Source organism: Coturnix japonica, chromosome 7 (assembly GCF_001577835.2).
Source record: "Coturnix japonica isolate 7356 chromosome 7, Coturnix japonica 2.1, whole genome shotgun sequence".
NCBI classification, from domain to species: Eukaryota; Metazoa; Chordata; class Aves; order Galliformes; family Phasianidae; genus Coturnix; species Coturnix japonica.
In genome coordinates this window covers 6,357,703-6,375,112 of record NC_029522.1, presented here as the reverse complement: position 1 = coordinate 6,375,112, position 17,410 = coordinate 6,357,703, and the positions used below count along the sequence as shown (strand labels likewise).

The window sequence follows — 17,410 nt, the reverse complement described above, 5'->3', positions numbered from 1 at the left end:
CTTACTTATTAGCCTTGAAATGCTCTGAACGGGACAGGAAAACATCCCTATATCAGAAGAACCAGATTTCGTGGGCATACAAGTTAACTAGGACTCAAGAGAAAGACAAAACTGAGCCAGCAAGCTTGCAGGATCAAGCTGACCCCAGAAGGCCCCAGAAAAACAGAAGACATGAAGCACATGGTCACACCATCAGCTAACAGCCTGCTGCTACATCAGCCTCACCCACCATCCATACTGCAAATCCATGGCTCATGTTAAGAGGATGCTTCAACCCAAGCTCTCTGAACAAAGAGATTATTCATATTCAACACCTTAGCACAGGCCTGGACTATTAAAGTGATCTGGATGACATTGGCATGGGAAGGCAATGCAAACCATCCACAGCCCAGCAGCAATAGGACAGCTCTCCCTTGGCACACTTCAGACGCTATGATCCAGATGAAACAGCAGGCTCTGACAGCTACTTCTTGCCTACCTTTGCAGGGACAACCGGGGTGAAGCGCAAGAACTACCAGATGAAGGCAATAGTCTTAAAGACCATCAAGATGAAGATCCAACACCTGACATCAGCAGAGGGATGAAGAGCCAGGAGCCACTTGAGATGAGATCACTCACAGGACTCCAACTGTCCCAAATGAAATACACAATCAAAATATTTAAACAACATTGAAAGCAAGCTGCTTATAAAAAGTTGATGTCCTGAGGCATTCCCTAGATCAGCACCTCAGGTTGGCTGAGGTTGGCAGGAGCCTCTTGAGATCTTTTCATCCCAAACCCTCTGCCCAAAGCAGGGCTGCACCTGTTCATCTCAGCAACTGCTTCTCCTGAAGTAAACTATTTAAAATAACCCTGTAGCCGGTTTCATTAGAAATAAGGAAATCACAGTCCTGCACATTAATTCATCATGTCAGTGGATGTCAGACTCGGGCCTTCCCATAGGAAAACACCCATTTTCATCTTTGTGATGAAAGCATTTTCTACTACACTCACAAGATTAAGCAATGAGTCAACGCACACGGCAAGTGAACTTGTATTGCTCCTTATTACCTTTTCATTTACCTAAATGTAAGGCAGGAGCAGCCCCAATGCTGTCAACTTAATTACATTAAAGAAAGAAAGGCACACAGTCTTTTAAATGGAAGAGGCAGTATCATATTTTATTGCTTGCATAAAACACTGCATGCCATTACAGGCTTACAAAAGCATGAGTGTTTTATATGCTACTAAAGCAAGCTTGCTGTCCCAATACTAGAGCAGTACAAGAAGTGCAGTGAATGAAAGCCTTCCATGCAAACACAAACCTAGATGATTTCAGAACTTCTGCTAATACCAGCACACATACCTCTGCTAAAAGGACTGGGAGAAATGAACTGAAAGGAAAAAAAGAAAAAAGAAAGAAATAGGATGCAAGGTATGAAATGCACAGCAGGTAAGGAAATAAAGAGCACAAATTCAGGACTGCCATTTTCACAGACCCAGGGGTCAGTTCTTAGACCCAGCATCAGGCCTGGGCATCCAACAGAAGCACAGAGCACCTGCTGGCCACTAGTTTCTTTAGCAGAAAAGTCTCAAGAAAAGATGTAGACAGGAAAGCCAAGTTGCCCTACTCATTCCAGTGAAGAAAGGCTGCAGCTCACCTCCTTGATGTGCAACTCAACTCCTCGCATAGGTCTTACCACTGCCTTCCTTGCTATGACATGATGCACCGGGTTGGAGCAGCTTCTTAAAAATACCTCCCCCCCGCCTCTCTCCTGCTTGAAAAGTGTCTTGAACCCTTCCTTGCTTTGCATGATTAAAGAGCAAAGAAGATGCCCTGGACACCTGAAAGGTGGAAATGCAATATGGGACACTCACAATTCAGCATTATTAAACTAGAAGAGAAGCTGCTTCATCAGTACTGCGTACAAATGGGGAGAATATCTACAGCTTCAGTCAGCCTAAATTTGAAGTGAAAAAAAAAAAAAGTGCATTTTCAAAAGATGGATATAACAGTAGGCTGATTAGTTTTGCTAAGGAGGTCTGCAGAGATGAACATGTACAGACATAGGACATGGAATCATAGACTCACAGAATTACTCTGGTTGGCAAAGACCTCTACGATCACTGAGTCCAACTGCAGCAACCATAGTACCCTACCTCTAACAACTGTCTGCTAAATCATATCTCTGAGCACCACATCCAAACGGCTCTTAAAACACACCCAAGGGCGGTGACTCAGCCACCTCCCTAGGGAGCCTATTCCAGTGTTTAACAACCCTTTCTGTAAAGAAGTGTTTCCTAACATCCAACCTAAACTTACCTTGCTGCAACTTGAGGCCGTTTCCCCTCATCCTGTCACCAGTGAGAAGAGACTTGTCCTGCTCTCACTGTAAGCACCGTTCAGATACTGGAAGAGAACAATAATGTCTCCCCTCAGCCTCCTGCATCATCTGAAGGCTTACATGTTTGAGCTGTGTTTACAAAGAAACATTCTCTTACCTGATGTGTTGTTAAACACATGTAGATTCTCTCTTTGGGTAGTATGAAGGTATTTTTCCTTGCAGAGATGTAATCTGTGTTTCCCAAATGTAAGAGGGATTAAAGAAAAATGTTCAGTGTCCTTCCTACACTCTCAGAGCCCTCTGTGGAGGACAGGCTACAGACATGGTCAGACCAAAAAGCAACAGTTTCCTCTAAACCTGTAACCCACTGCCAGACATGGTGGATTCTGTTCTGCATTTTTTCCATTCCCTCTGACCCTCCACCAACCCCAAGGTTCACATTCCCTGCACAGGAGAGGAGGTAGTAATGCATATCCAAAAACCCAGAGCAAGACATTTAAGCATGCAGACAGCAAATAGCAACATTAACATCTTAGAGTTCTGGTTACAGCCTTAAAAGATGTCTTATATAGGAGAGTAAGTTAAATCATGTACATGATTCTCTAGAGTCTATTTAAGGGCTTGAAAGTTAAGCTGGCACCTTGATTATTTTTCTGGAGGAAGAAACTCTTATGATATCCCCAAAGTGATGGAAAACAGCGTTCCAAGGCAACTGCACTTATTTTACTGTTATTTAATGTCCACATTCCTCAAGTTAGCACTTCAAAAATAAATGCCTTCAAACAGTCCACCTGCAGCACTAGCTACATCCAACACAAACTGAATCAGAACACAACACAGCAGAATAGAACGCCTTTGGAGTTCACAGATAACAGAAAGCCCCTCCTATTCCACACACACACACACAAAATATTTGTTCCTAAAATGAAAATAAATCACCTAAAGGTAATTTGCAAAACTGCCCACAGAAGGAAAAAAATAAGAGGGATTCAGAACAGAAATGCTATCTCGCTAATAACTACTGTTTCCCTATCAAATAGTAGGATGACTCACTACAAGCACCACTTCCACTGCCAGCCTACCCCAACAGTATTTAGTCAAAATGATGTTGCATCTCTCAGGAAGAACATGAAATAACCATACGATTCCCTGCAATGAAATGTCAGCCCCAAGTCCAGGGCCGCTGCTGTGAACGTTGCAGCTGTGCCTAATGAAGAACAGAAGCACTCTTTAGCAGTGCTTCAAAGCCATGGTGGCATCTTGTCAACAGGGCTCAAGTCACACCTCTTCTCAAACTGCCATCCTGGGGAGCTGTCACTGCAGCAGAAAAATTTTGCATGTTTTTCACATGAAAATGGCCATTTTAGCACAAGCTTCACTGAATATAACGTATTTAAAATGGATAGAAACATTTGTTTACTGAAAAGTCACAAGTACTCTAGCAGTTTGATGGACTAGGACCCAGCAACCAGGGAAAAATCCCGAAGGCAATCTGAGAAATGCTTCCACTTAATAAGACCAGAGGACCGGATGTGTTCATCCTAGAACAGCCGGGTTAAGAAAGCTGAAAACTATCAAGAACCATTCAGTACCCCAGTGTAACAGAAGGAAAAAGCAGCTGTCACTAGATCTGACTTACAGACTGCACTTCTGATCCCCACTGGCTCCCAGGGCTAAATTCTCAGCATCTCTTGTCAACTGTTACTATCTACAAGCAACGAGGGATGCTCACGTTCCTAATTAAGTATCTTACCTATTACCTTAGTGTGGGCACAAACCAGGTTGACTGCAAGCACCAAAATGCACATCCACATTCCCACAGACAGAAAGCTGACCCTTTGCTAGGAGTGCACGCTGCACTCTTCTTGTACCTGGATTACAGAACATGCAGTTGTCTTGAGCCAGCCTAGAGATGTGATTTACCAAGTGGGGTAGGGAAAAGCATGACCGAAGAAGGCCCTAACCTTTTCAAAGTTGTGCCTGTGAAACAATAACCTTCACAGCACTGCTTTTTGTATTTCCAAAAATCCGGTTAGCTCTATGTCATTCAAGTAGAAGTGCTACCATCATCAAGTGCTGTCTCTCCCAGCCCACTCTGCAGCATGACACTAAGTGTTTTCTGAAGGGTTCACCAATGCCTAAAATCTTGGGAGGAAGTTCAAACAGGGATGGGGGTTTAATACACACAGGCTCTGCAGCATGATGCTGCAGCACTTTCTGTAACAGCAGCCAAGACTTGCATTTACTTAGAGGTAAATGACGTGCTGGTTCTCAATGAGCTTCCTCTCACTTTCTCCATCCTCTGCACTCCTCCTTGGCTCTCTTTTCACTTCCACGTTTCCCCCACACATCGGGATCTCTTCCAGCTTTGTCACTGATCACTGGCTTTACACTGCTGGATTCCTCCTGTGCACCCTCAGTCTGTAATGCTGTATGGTCCTGGCTTCAGCTCGGCAGCCACAAGCACTACAGTCATAGCTCCTGTTCCTTCAGGTCCTGCAGACTGATGCCAAGCTTAGGAGGTGGCTCAAAAGCTCTGACCAAGTAGGATACACGTCACCTTCACTGCTTTTATGGGTTCCTTTAAAATCATTACCCTGGGCTGGGTGCAAAAAACATTTTAGTAACAGAATATCAAACAGAAACATCCTTTAAGAAAGAAGAAGAAAAAAAAGGTGGTAAAAATAGAACTGGCTGGAAACCAGAGACCACAAGAAGAGCTGGCTTACAGGAAATTGCCCTCATCAGTTACTAGATGGGAAAGTTTTCCCCATGTACTACATGGATCATGCAGAGACAGGATGGTTGTACACACAAGTGGAAATGTATCACCGTGGGACAACCTCGCCTGAAGTTCTGTATGGCTGGGAGAGAAAGGGAAAACAGCAGCTGTTTCTTTTCAGTCCACCCCAGCAAAGTAGAACAGATCCCAGACAATGCTTAGTGTGTTCACAAGTTTCAGTTACTGAATTTCAAAAGAAATAGTTTGAGACAACACAAAGCATCAAAATGAAGTCAACAACACAGAAATATACGCACGTGTAGGCCAACTGCTCCAAGAGCTTTATTCATGGCAACAATGTTCTGTTTGCTCAGGTCTTAGCATGCCATTCCATTGCAGAAGCATTACATCCATTTCACTGTGCTACTCTAATTGAACTTAATAGCATATTACTGAACCAGGTCTACAGCTACAGGCAGAGCTTACCCAGTGCCTTTTAATACAAAAATGCTACATTTCCTAACCTGCCAATACAGTGCTTTTGTCATAGAATAAGCAAATATTTGCACATACGGGGCAGCTTTTGCATGATGGAGTCTCACCTATGAATGAACAAACAGCTGAATCCCCTCCCGAACAGACAGCTTCTGTGATGTACAATCATAATCACAGTCTGGCGCTAATGTCTGGCCAAGACTTCAGGCAGCTTTCACTACCTATACCTCAGCACTCTGCAGACAGCAAAGGGTAGATCCCTTTCAAATAGTACTGAGTTATACCCCAACAACTTGGTTTCATAAACAAAAACAACTGTTCTACCAGCAGCACTGCTAACGCACTCACACCAGCAGCACACCTAGCACAGCTAGCAGAGCTGCTAAGGACCAGCAGCCAGCCCTAGTGCCAAAGGACAGAAGTCAACCAGGCTACAGCCACTGACACGAAGGCCAAACTTAAGCTCTTAAGAAAGGACTGGCCTGGGGACAGCGTAGTATGAAAGTGGGGAATTGCAATATAACACAAAACATCTGGCCTAGGAGTCTAGTTAAGTTGACACATTACCTACTGGGATACACAGGCCACATGCTGCATTGCTGACCCCTCCTGCTGATCGCTCCTGGAAGTACGTCATGGTTGAAAATTACAACACCGAAGTTGTAGAGCCTGTTAGATCTATTTCATATCCTTCATAACGCTGCAATCACGCAGCAACTGCTCCTGTATTTCTTCTAACAATTACCCCTTTTTTACATCAGTATTTTAACACAAAAACACCTTGAAGATGTGTGCAGATTTCCCATGAATTCAAGCCAGTACACAAGGAACAGCCAGGCACTGTCAGCGCGATTCTCCTTGTCAAGGACGACAGCAGCACACACCACTCTGGGACGACAGAGCCCTGTTCTCCAGCACGGCTCATTTACCTGACTCTCAGCACTGACCTTATGGCCAGCTTTATTTCCTAGCTGCTGCACTCCCTGCAGCTTCCACAAGCCCCCATCTAATCTCGCAATGGTAAACAGTCACAGCCAACAACGTTTTCATCTGCACTGCTCAATTTGGCATAATTTTTCTGGTCTTTGTTATTCCTTCTTGAATAAATTATATCCTCATCTCTGCAGGACTTTTTGGAATGCTTACCACTAACATCTTATTCACCCTTTCTCTTTTGGCACCCAGGAAGACTTGGGATGGCACTGCAGCCTGCCTTTACATATAAACACATCACTGCTATTTACCAAGTTGTTCAGAAAACCAGAAAGCTATGAAGTCTTCATTCTACCCCGAGGAGCAGAGGAAAGGTCACATCTTCCAGCTTCCCCTCTGATAATGCAAAGCAATCGTTCCTGTTCCATTTGCAATCTGCACTCAACAGTCCTACAGCTTACAAGCACATCCCAGCACAAGCAGGTTATGTGAGAGCCAGCCAAGGCACTGTAGCAGGTCCATGGGGAGAGACAGAGCCCCTCACAACACCCAGCCTGCCCTCTGCAACAGGGCCATGTGCAGACAGCTGGAGCATCTGCAGAGGACACGCTGACACACCTGCCTCTGGTCACCAGTGGTAAAAAGGGTCCTCAGTGTCTTCTGGAATCTAGTACACATGCAAGTTACATAAACGTGCAAAACTAGGTAGTATTTGCAGAGGAAATTGATCAGAGCTGAAGATACAGCCTTTCTATAAAAGCAAGCTCTGACATTTTACAGCACGCTGCTCAAGGACATAAGTTTATTTCATACTTAAAATATTTACTCCGTCTGCCTGGACAATGAGCCAGGAGCAATCCGACCTGACCAGACCACAGGCATTCTCCTCAGCATAACAGGGGCTTCCACTCAGAGGGGTCTCAGACTCCTCAGGTAGGTGACAGTCTCTCAAGATCTATTAATTCTGTGAAAGCTGCTACTTAAAAAATATTGTGGGCTCAAGTCTCCTGAGAGTTTCTTATTACATCTGCACCTGCAAGAGCAAAACTTGGATTTTCTCCCTCCTGGCTTCCAGCTCCACACGTACCACTGCTGATGAACCCACACCAAGTCCTAACATCCAGTAGCTGAGGTATGGGGTGTTAATTCAGAAGCACTCCTGCTTCCTAATCAAGGCAGAACCAGAAAGAACAGAGTCTACTCTGCACCACCAGAGACAGACACCTCGAGCACCCCATCACCTTACGGCAGGAGTCCTGCTATGAAGGGCTGAGCCACATCTCCCTCCAGCAGAGGGTTCTACAAAGCATCCCCTTGTTCCAAAGGTATTCCTAAAGAAAGCTAAAACTACAGCAAAATATAAGTTCACACTCAGAGAAGCAGTTCTAGGACACCACTTTTTTTTTTTCATGGCACCCTTTGTCACCAGACACAAGGCCAGACAAAGGAGCTTCAGGCAATATATACAGAGCAGGGCCCTTCCCAGGGCAGCCCATAAGTACCTGCCTGTGAGAAAAGGCTTATTTAGGTGGCACAACAGCAGAAGAGCACTCCAATAAGGTCACTCACTATAAGGTCACATGAAAGCACCAGACAGCATTACGTTCATGTTTGGATATGCCCAAAGAAAACGCAGCTGAGAAGTCTGCAATGAGTACGTCAGTGCCCAGCGTCTGTGATCTGTCAAATAGTGCTTCCAAAAGAAAAGTCTGCATCTTCATAATTCATCTTTTCAGCCATGAACACAGGAGGCAGCAGCTCCCGCTGTGCCAGCCAAGGCTTCCACTCTGCTCACAGCAGAAAGGACTCACAGAGAGAGGAAGGGTAAGAGCAGGAAGGAAAAAGCTTTGTAGCCCCACCGTTCTCTCAGCCTGACTACCTCGTTCTGTGCTGTGCACAGAAGGCACTTCTCCGTGCCATGGCAGCACAGGAAAGCTGAAGGAGCTGCCAACGGCCTGCAGCTTAACACAAAGAGGTTTCTACTGCCCACACAGCTTGCAACACTGCTCCACAGGAGCTGCAAGGTGAAAACGTGAAGGTCTGGAACCTGATGGTAAAGCTTGTAATGGTTCCAACGACGCAAAGCTTCACAGGGGTAAATGAGAATCCCATGGAAAGCAAAAATAAAGCACAAAAATGTTCTGCTGTGTCTTCCTCACTCCCCCTGAGCTAAACCTGAGGTTGGATCCTTGCGCCAGAAACTTGGCTTGCTGTTGTGTTACATTTGGTAAGCATTACAATCATAGTGAACATGATGAGCCCTTACCAGAACCTGCCCAAAACAAAGCAAGCCCACACAATCCCTATCCCTCAGCATCAAGAACCGCAGCCAGCAGTAAGGAGAATGGCATCAAGGCTTTCCTGTTGCTATGTTACAGATGTTGCTTAGTACCTTCATGTGCGTTTCTCAGGCTCAAGAGGCTGTTTTTTGCTGGCCATTACAAATGCATGTGGGTACATGGCTATCAAAACCAGTGGAACTACAGCAACTAAAAAGATAAAGAAGCCTCCTTCCCCAACGCTTCAAGCTTCCTAGCATGAACACAACGCACACAATTGCATCCCAAGCTTAAGCACAACAAACTTCAGTTTCAGTACTTGCTTATTAGAAAAAAACGCAATGTTTAAAGCAGAAATACAATTGTCAGATTCTGCCACTATTCACAAGCCCAAGCTTTCTAGACCTGATCACACAGCCAACATATGAAACTTGACTTTATATTTCCTTGAGAAATGCAGCAGCTTTCCATCCAAAGCAATAGCTTCCAACTGGATGGGCCGTGGTCCACATTTTCTCCTTCTGAACACATTACGACTGGGCTCAGATGCATGCACTCTTGTACTAATTCAAAATAAATACAAGTCCACACACGTATGTAGTGTTCTTGTTACTGTTTGTTCTTTGCAGCTTTTTCTTAGTTGTCAGATCAAGATAAGCTGGTAATTAAGATGTGTAGTGGAAACAGGTACTTTGATGGAAGAGACAACAGTGCTGCACACAGCTCATGAGACGAGGCTGATCCTGGCTGGGTGGCAGACTTGCCTGTCTGCAGATAACATTAGGTGTCTTGATACATGCCCCCCCCACAACGGATCATAATGCTCCCTCTGCATTCCAAGAACACATCTCTACTAAGGCTCTGGAGCTGAGCACCTTCCCAGAAGCATAACAGTATTCTTTTGGATCTTAAGCCACATCTCCAGGGCAGAGGAAGCCAGAGCAGACACAGGCTGTACACTGCAGGGAAACACATGCTCCCCCAACAAGAACCCCTGCATCACAAGTTCAGATTCACTTGTGACTCAGTGTACGTTGCACTTCCGGCATCATCTCAACCACTGCACCTTCCCATTCACCTCCCATCCTACCTCCACAGGTAGCAACTTGGGGCAGGCTCTCTTTCCTGACCAGTGCTTTTCCAAACCAGTTTCAGGTCCAAAAGCCTTGTGCCAACACACACACATAACTACTAAGACCCTTGTCCCCCACCTCCACAGAGCCTTTCCTGCAGGAAGGCCAGTGTTTATTCAGTAGGTACCTAAAGACTGAAAAAGATAGCTTACAAAACTCCAGGTGTCAAATGCAACATTGTATCTTCCCTAGTTTAAAAACATAAAATCAACACACAATTCCCTTTGATTCTTGTTCAGAAGATTGATTTGGAAGCCCCAGCTCAAAGCAACCATCACTCTGTCACAGAATCCAAGTGTGATCTATATCACATTGAGCAAACCAAAGCGCTACACTGGATTATAATCTCATCCAGGACAGAAAAAAGTCAGCAAAGTGTAAAAGGACCCTGCAAGTCTCTAACAAAGTATTTGTATATTTGCAGCAGGACAAAGATTCTCAGGCATTACTTCTGGATTTTATTTGGCAGTCACTTGACCAAGATTAACTGGTAAATCGTGGACAGGAATATCACATCCAGGTCTGCCAGTGCCCAGGCTCATATTCCCAGACTGAATCAGCATGCATTCTCTAGAAGCATAGGGCTGACTTCATTTCAGGAGAATCTGAGACGTCAGTCCTAAACACGATAGGAATTACAAGCCCAATGGCTTGACAAGCAGTTATTTATTTCTGCTATACACCAGTATCCTGAAAAGAGCTAACAGAAGATGAATGTTACCCATATCAAGTGTGTTGTGTATTTAATTCTTCATGGAGTAACATAACCAGATGATAACAGCAAAAATACAAATGAGTTACATGCCAAACCAGTGAGGCTTCATATGGAAGTTGCAAAATTAAGAAACTCCTGGCCTTACACATAGCTCACACAAATGAATTGAACTCCACAATCCACCTTTCAAGTCTGAAACTCAAGAATTTGGCATATGGCTCCCATTAACACGCAAATTCCCCAAGCTTCCAAGGTGAGCAGCAACATTTAAAGAGATGCTATAAAAGCTCCAGATAACAAGACATGTTTACGCCAGCAGCACTTAACAGCTGGAAGATGAAAAATGACTCATTCTTCCAACTAAGAACTGCGGGGAAAAATAGACATTCCCCTCAGCAGAGCTGCTGTGAGACCTTCACAGTGCCCAGACAGAGATTGTTTTGACCCTGGTGCTGCTATTACTGGTACTGTGTAGAAAACAGAAACAAAAAACTAATGCCAAAGCCAACTTTGTGGGAGCAGTGAAAGACTCTGGACGTATCATCAATCAACTGGTGATAGTTCCAGAAAGGTATGAGGATACAAGGAATAGAGATAAAAATCTCTGAACAGGATATGAACCAGGACTGGAAGAAATAGAAAGGCTTCCATCCATAAGCTATACACACTAAAATGCTCTCCCCACACATAAAACACACTCAAGTCATAAAAGGCGTTACAGCCACTAAGCTCAAAGGCTGTAACTGCAGTAAACACCATAGATAAATATAACATCTATAGATGGAAGATAGAAGGAAAAAAGTAGGAACAAAGAAAAGCTTTTGGCAATAGAAACCTGTATCTTGTCCTTCACCGCTCACTCGCAAACTTGTCTGTCTTTTTCCCATTAAATCAAATAAAAGATATCTTCCCTTGCAGAGGAGACTCAACTTGCTGAATTTAAACTTTTCAAGTTAGAATTAAAGGACATGTTTAACTCTGCCTCAGAAGACATCACTGCCATGATACCTTCACAGAAAGGGCCTGGCTACTACTGCCATTGCAGTCAAGAGTACAACTCCCACTCATTCCTACGAAGGAGTATCTAACCTAAATTATTATCCTCCTGTTTCTGAACTTCCTTCCTGGTATGGAATGAAAGAGGTTACAAGGGATGTTTTTACCCTCACTGAATTACTGAAAGATTAAAACAAATACAAATTATTCTAAGTGCCTACTGGCTGGTCAAGTAATTTATTCCACATAAATTAAATGCATTAAAGTTTGAAGACTTACCATTAAGCAGAAGCAAACACTTGTAGTTCTACAACATGTGTTGTATTGTTTTTACAGAGTTGTGTACCACCTGTTCCTTCCATTTGCTGGTTTTGGGGGGAGGAAGGGTGCTTTTTGGTTTCCTGAAGATGCTGCTAGCAATGGAATTGGTCATTAAACCAACCCACAAATGCTTCCTCAGTTAACTAACTGATGTTCAGGAGCTGCAGGCCTCAAAAGAACAACTTCCCCCGATACTCCTTCAATAAATATTTTTCTGGCCTTGCCTCTGGGTCTCACATCTGGTGTTTGGTAGAATATTAACTCAAGCATTTGCTATCACTAAGATAATTGCTGCTTTATTTATTTATTTCTACAACTCTGCATCTTTATATATTTTATGAAATCTAAGGCAACAAAAACACTGCCCTTACTAAGCACACCTATTTCTGTATATATACCACCTAAGGCTCCCTAGGGCAGACAGGTTTCCCCAGTCCCATGTCCAGCCCGCTGGCTCTCAGGAGGAAGGTCATGCGCAACCCATCTGCTTCCCCAGGTATGAGCACAAAGAGCGACACACGGCTCTGAAAGCAGATGCTCAGCCTACACGGCAGGGCTGCTTAATGCCACAGCTCAATGGCCTCATTCCTGAATGGCTGTACGCAGACCAGAGCAGGTGCTTTTCTAACTCTTCAGTGCACTCACCAGACCTCAGCTCTCCTGCCCCCAGAGCCTGCAAGACTGCCCAATGCAAGCATGCTACCGGGACACACACGAGCTCCCTGGATGCACAATTTCTGCCTCTGCCTACAAGAGGACCGCTAAGAACAATAAAGTAAGGAGCACTTCCAACCTTCTGGATTTTTTTTTCCTGTAAGCTCAAGTTCCTCGTGACTTCAACATGTGCAGCCAAGGTTCAGTTTAAATAGTTTCAGTCTCACATGACAGAACACAATCTCTTTCCAGCCAAGGTATTTAACAGCCCTTAGCATCAAACCAAGGATGTTGGATAGGATAATGTTAATGCCTTCAACAGGGAAATGGGTCTAGCAATTTTAGGCTTTTTTTTTGTTTGTTTTGTTTGTTGTTTTTTTTTTTAATGTAGCACAAAGAAGAACATCACAGAAGAAATCTAATAGTGAAAGGAGCCAGCCTCACTACAACATCCTTGTCATACTGTCCTTGCTCCCATACAACACACGCAGCACTGCTCTAGAGGAATCCCTGCCCAAGGAGCTTGGCAGTGTGGCCGAAGCTCTTCAGTGTTTGCTCCCAGCTGTAATGTGGGAGACACTGCTATTGATGAGGCTACATAAAAGCTGTGTAAAATAACTTGAGGTGCATTACCTTACACCAGGAACTAGTGATCTAGTATGCTGGTGTGATGACACATTACTGCAAGAGATCAAGTGGCTTTTTGCCATCATTTATTTGTTGCTGTATAGCAGGCCACTTTCATGGGATAACCAGACAAAAACAGCATTTATTGAAGACTGCAGTAGGAAAGACTTCATAGAGTAAGTGGTGATCACAGCTGACAGAACTCTTAACAGCACAAAGGTAAACTTTCAAGTAGCTCTTCCTTCTGTTTACAGGATGTTTAAAACACAAGCTCAACCCATTTTTCCATACCTCATACTTGACAGAGAACAGAGATCCGCAAAAACAAAAGGCTTTTCCCGGATTCAGTAGCAAGGCAGAGGATCTCCAGAACAGGCTCAACCACACATGACCTTCACAGGTCTCCTGAGATGCTGATCCATGGGCTGAAGGCTGCCTTGCAAGCAGTATCCACACACAAAGGCCCAACATTCAGTTAGGTAACATGGGTCCTTGGACTTGTAAAAGTATCTTTCTTGTCTTCCATACCACTTGTAAATTAGCCATGAATTAATATCAATCAGGAAATTATTTCTTACAGAAGTTGATATTCCTTCTGTGAAATACTTGGTTAAGATTTAAAAACACATTTTTGGTGCATGCTTTGATCTCATTTTTCAGATTCACAGTACAGCAATACCGCTGCACTGGCATTTCAGATTTTGTTTTGAGTATGTGGGTTTCATTGTCATGCAAGTATGAGAAATTAGGTAATATTTAGTCTCAATATGTGCCTGAGCTTGCACAGACAGGCCTGAGAGAAACTGTCATGCGTTCATTCCTTTGTGCAAGACCTAAAACAGCTACATGATGAGCAAGGCGATGGAAAGTGCTTTGGGGCAGTCCAGAAAGCAGTGCAAGAAATGGATCAAGATTTTTTCTGTGTCATTATGTGAGCTGTGTAAAAGGTTAAGCAAGGGCTGCAAGGAAGGCTATCAAGACATGAGAGAACTGAACACGGGGTGCTGTGAAAAAATTACAATCTGAACATAGCTCAGATTTATGCATGAGAAGAAGGAAATACCATCAGAGAGAACAACAACAACAAGAAAAATCTAAAAGGTTTACTCAGCCTTGGTCTGGGGCTGCTCCTGCAGCCAGTGCTGTCTCATCAGCTAACTCAAATGTGGATTCAGGCTACTGATTAATAAGAATAAGGTGTTTTTTTTCCTCTCCATTTATGCAAGAACACAACTTCTCCCACAGTAACCTGTGAGCAGCTCAAAAACAGCTGAAGTTACTGACGTTCTGCTGTTATTACTGGCAGAATTTAATTATCACTAATATCCAGGAGCAGACAGTTCACCTGACCCTTTCAGGCAAAAACTCCCCAGCCTGCAATGACTTTCCTGGTTACATGCCTCACTGTTTGCATAGATCCCCCAGTAAAAGCAGAAAGCATATTCAATACATGCAATCAAGATTTCTGAAGCTCAGACTTGCACTAGTGAATTAAAAGGCAAGATCAAGTCTCTTCAAGTCCACTGCTGCTCCTTGCAAAAAGCATCAATCAAACAGCTTTGGATACACTTCAGGCTCAGACCCTCAGCTCTCTCCCCACCAGAGTTTGCTGGAGTTAGCTTCATTACAGCTTTCAATGACCCAGATACTGTCGACTATTTGAATCACATAATCCCCAAAAAGCTTTGACACACAGAGGCTGACAAGGAGCATCTAAACAGAAGTGTCTCCTATTCACTGGTCGGATGGACAAGGAATAACAAATACCACAAGCAGGACCCAGCAGCTTCATTTTACATCTGTTGACAACTGGAAGCTCACTGATACATTTTCATACCCCACATGCTCCTCTCACTGCCTTCCACAACCACCAAGGCTTACCTGACTGCGGCCATCTGTCACTGGTAATGCTGTATTCCAGAGCTGCCAACAAAAAATGCACTCAAACCTCCAACTGGGTCTGCTGCTCTATCTCCTGCAGCCACACACTCTAAAGACAAGTGTGAATGCAGCAGGAGGGAGAAGGAAATAGTGTGGTCTGGCTACAGAGCACCACAAATGCCCCACTAAGAAATCTGCTGCACTCTCATCCTATGACCAAGAAGCACACAAAGAAAGTAGCGAATAAGACATCAGGGGCCCCTGTAACTCAGGGCAGGGGGGGAAGGAGCTGCAGGTGGAGCAGAAACTTCACAGTCAGATGAAAGCACCCCCAGTACATAGACGCAAGTAACACATGTCCCGGTCTTGACTCCATTCCCTACTCTAGACAGAGTGAGAATCAGCTGCTGGAAAAATGGAAGAAAATACACAGAACTATAACTTAATCTTGGCTGCATATCGTCACCAGATAAGCCCAGTGCTTGAAAACATCAAGTAGCTAAGATCAGTATTTTTGGGGTGAGGAAGAACAACTAAATAAAGTGAGAATGGTATTTACCAACACTTTTTGTGTATCTTCTCATCTGTGCTCTACAAATAACCAAAAGCTGTCTGCATCCATTACACAAACCTTTCTCTAAACAGATAATGCCGGAGTGCAGAGACAAATTCAATTATCAGCGTATTATTTTCTTTTTTTTACATCTGTGCTGCCTTTCAGATTTGAGTAATCCATAAACAACCTCAACAAAACATTTCAACAAAGCAGAGGAGCAATCCTTCAAACACGGTGAGTGTGTGTACACTGACAGACAAGTCAGCAGTCCACACTTAAGAAAACATTGTTGGCAACCACAAACCCTACATTTGCAATGTGAAAAGAGGAAAACGAAACATAAGATTCAGTGCACAGCGCTTGTACTCAGTAGCACCTGCATTTGGATAGCTCAGCTTGTGCTGCAAGTCAGACATTTCCTATGGAAAACCAACAAAAAGAATTTGGCAACACTTCAGTTGTTTTTATTTTTCACTCAAGTTCCCACCTCTGCGCTACCAAGTCCTCCACTGCACAGCCCAGGAAGCACACTCAATACCTTTGTTCAAACTATCCTCAAAACACAAAGCACACACATGCAGGGAGAAAAGGAACCCTGTCAAACTGATGCTTGAACAAGCCATAGAGATTCAGCAGGCAATCCATTGGGGTAAAGTCAGAGACATGCAGCATTGCCAGTCATCCGGAACAATTGATATAAGACTAACAAAAGCAGAAAACTTACTTTTGGTGTAGTTATCACGTTGTAAGTCACACGATACTTCAGCTCAGGTTCCCACAGTCTGAAACAAAGCAAAAATCCTCAGTTAGTTGCAGCAGGGGAAAGTTTGTTGTTGTTTCTTGGTTGTTACCTTTTTTCAAATTGAATAGTAATTCCTGAATTGCAACCTATGAGTAACAAAATCACCTCCCTCTGCTTTTGTTAACATTCAAAATTACACCAAATTAACTTACATCCCCTGGTATATATGAGACCAAGTCACACTGCAGAGGCTCCGCTGCTCAGAATGCCTCTGCAGTGTGATGTAGATCATCACAGAAAAACAGAAGTCACTGAAACACAAGCTACACCGATGGCTTTTATTGCAGCAGGTTCACTTAAACTGAACCCCTTCATACTTTACAGAAGGGAGACAACCTGTAAATAGAATATCTTTTATGTATGTATGTTCCCCAGTAGTGATTCACCAAAAATAACAACAATGAGATGGTAACACCAAAAAACAGAAATAAACTGAATCACCAAACAAAGAGATTGAGAGATTCAAAGAGATTCTGTGCTCTGGGTACCACCGTATCTTAAAATGATCGCAGCAGCATAAGTGAGAATTAATTACTGCTTCGCAAATTGTGGGAAAGGTTGGGCTGGAGTGAAGTACCCGTATAGTACAAATTGTTGCTATTAACAAATTGAGTCAAACTGTCTAACAAGGACAAAGAACAGGCAAAATTTCCTTCCCAACTTCACACCAAAACCCAACAAAAAAGACCATTTTCCAGTATTACCACTCTTATCCAACACATATCCCACCTGGACAATTAACTTTTACCAAAAGATGGCTAAGAAACCACAGCTGAACAAAGCGGCTCCAAATAGTCACTTCCTGCCTGTAGATTATAAATGCCAGTGAGGATAAAAGCACTTCGTACTTTTGGTCAAGTTTGCCATGTCTCAGAGTACCCACAAGCGCAGGTATTATCTATGAATGCAATGGGAATCTTGCTGATGACTACACCCAACTTAGAAAGAAAGCACACAAAATGAAGGGTAGAT

General features: G+C 43.6%; 1 protein-coding gene across 38 annotated transcripts in view; it reads right to left on the bottom strand.

Moving 5' to 3' along the window:
* Positions 1-17,410, bottom strand: part of MAP2 (microtubule associated protein 2) — a 186,503-nt gene that overhangs the window by 131,058 nt on the left and 38,035 nt on the right. For all 38 annotated transcript variants that reach the window (XM_015867896.2, XM_015867902.2, XM_015867908.2 and 35 more), the window contains exon 2: positions 16,361-16,418. The gene's annotated coding sequence lies outside the window, so the exon portion shown is untranslated. The remainder of the gene's footprint in view (positions 1-16,360; positions 16,419-17,410) is intronic.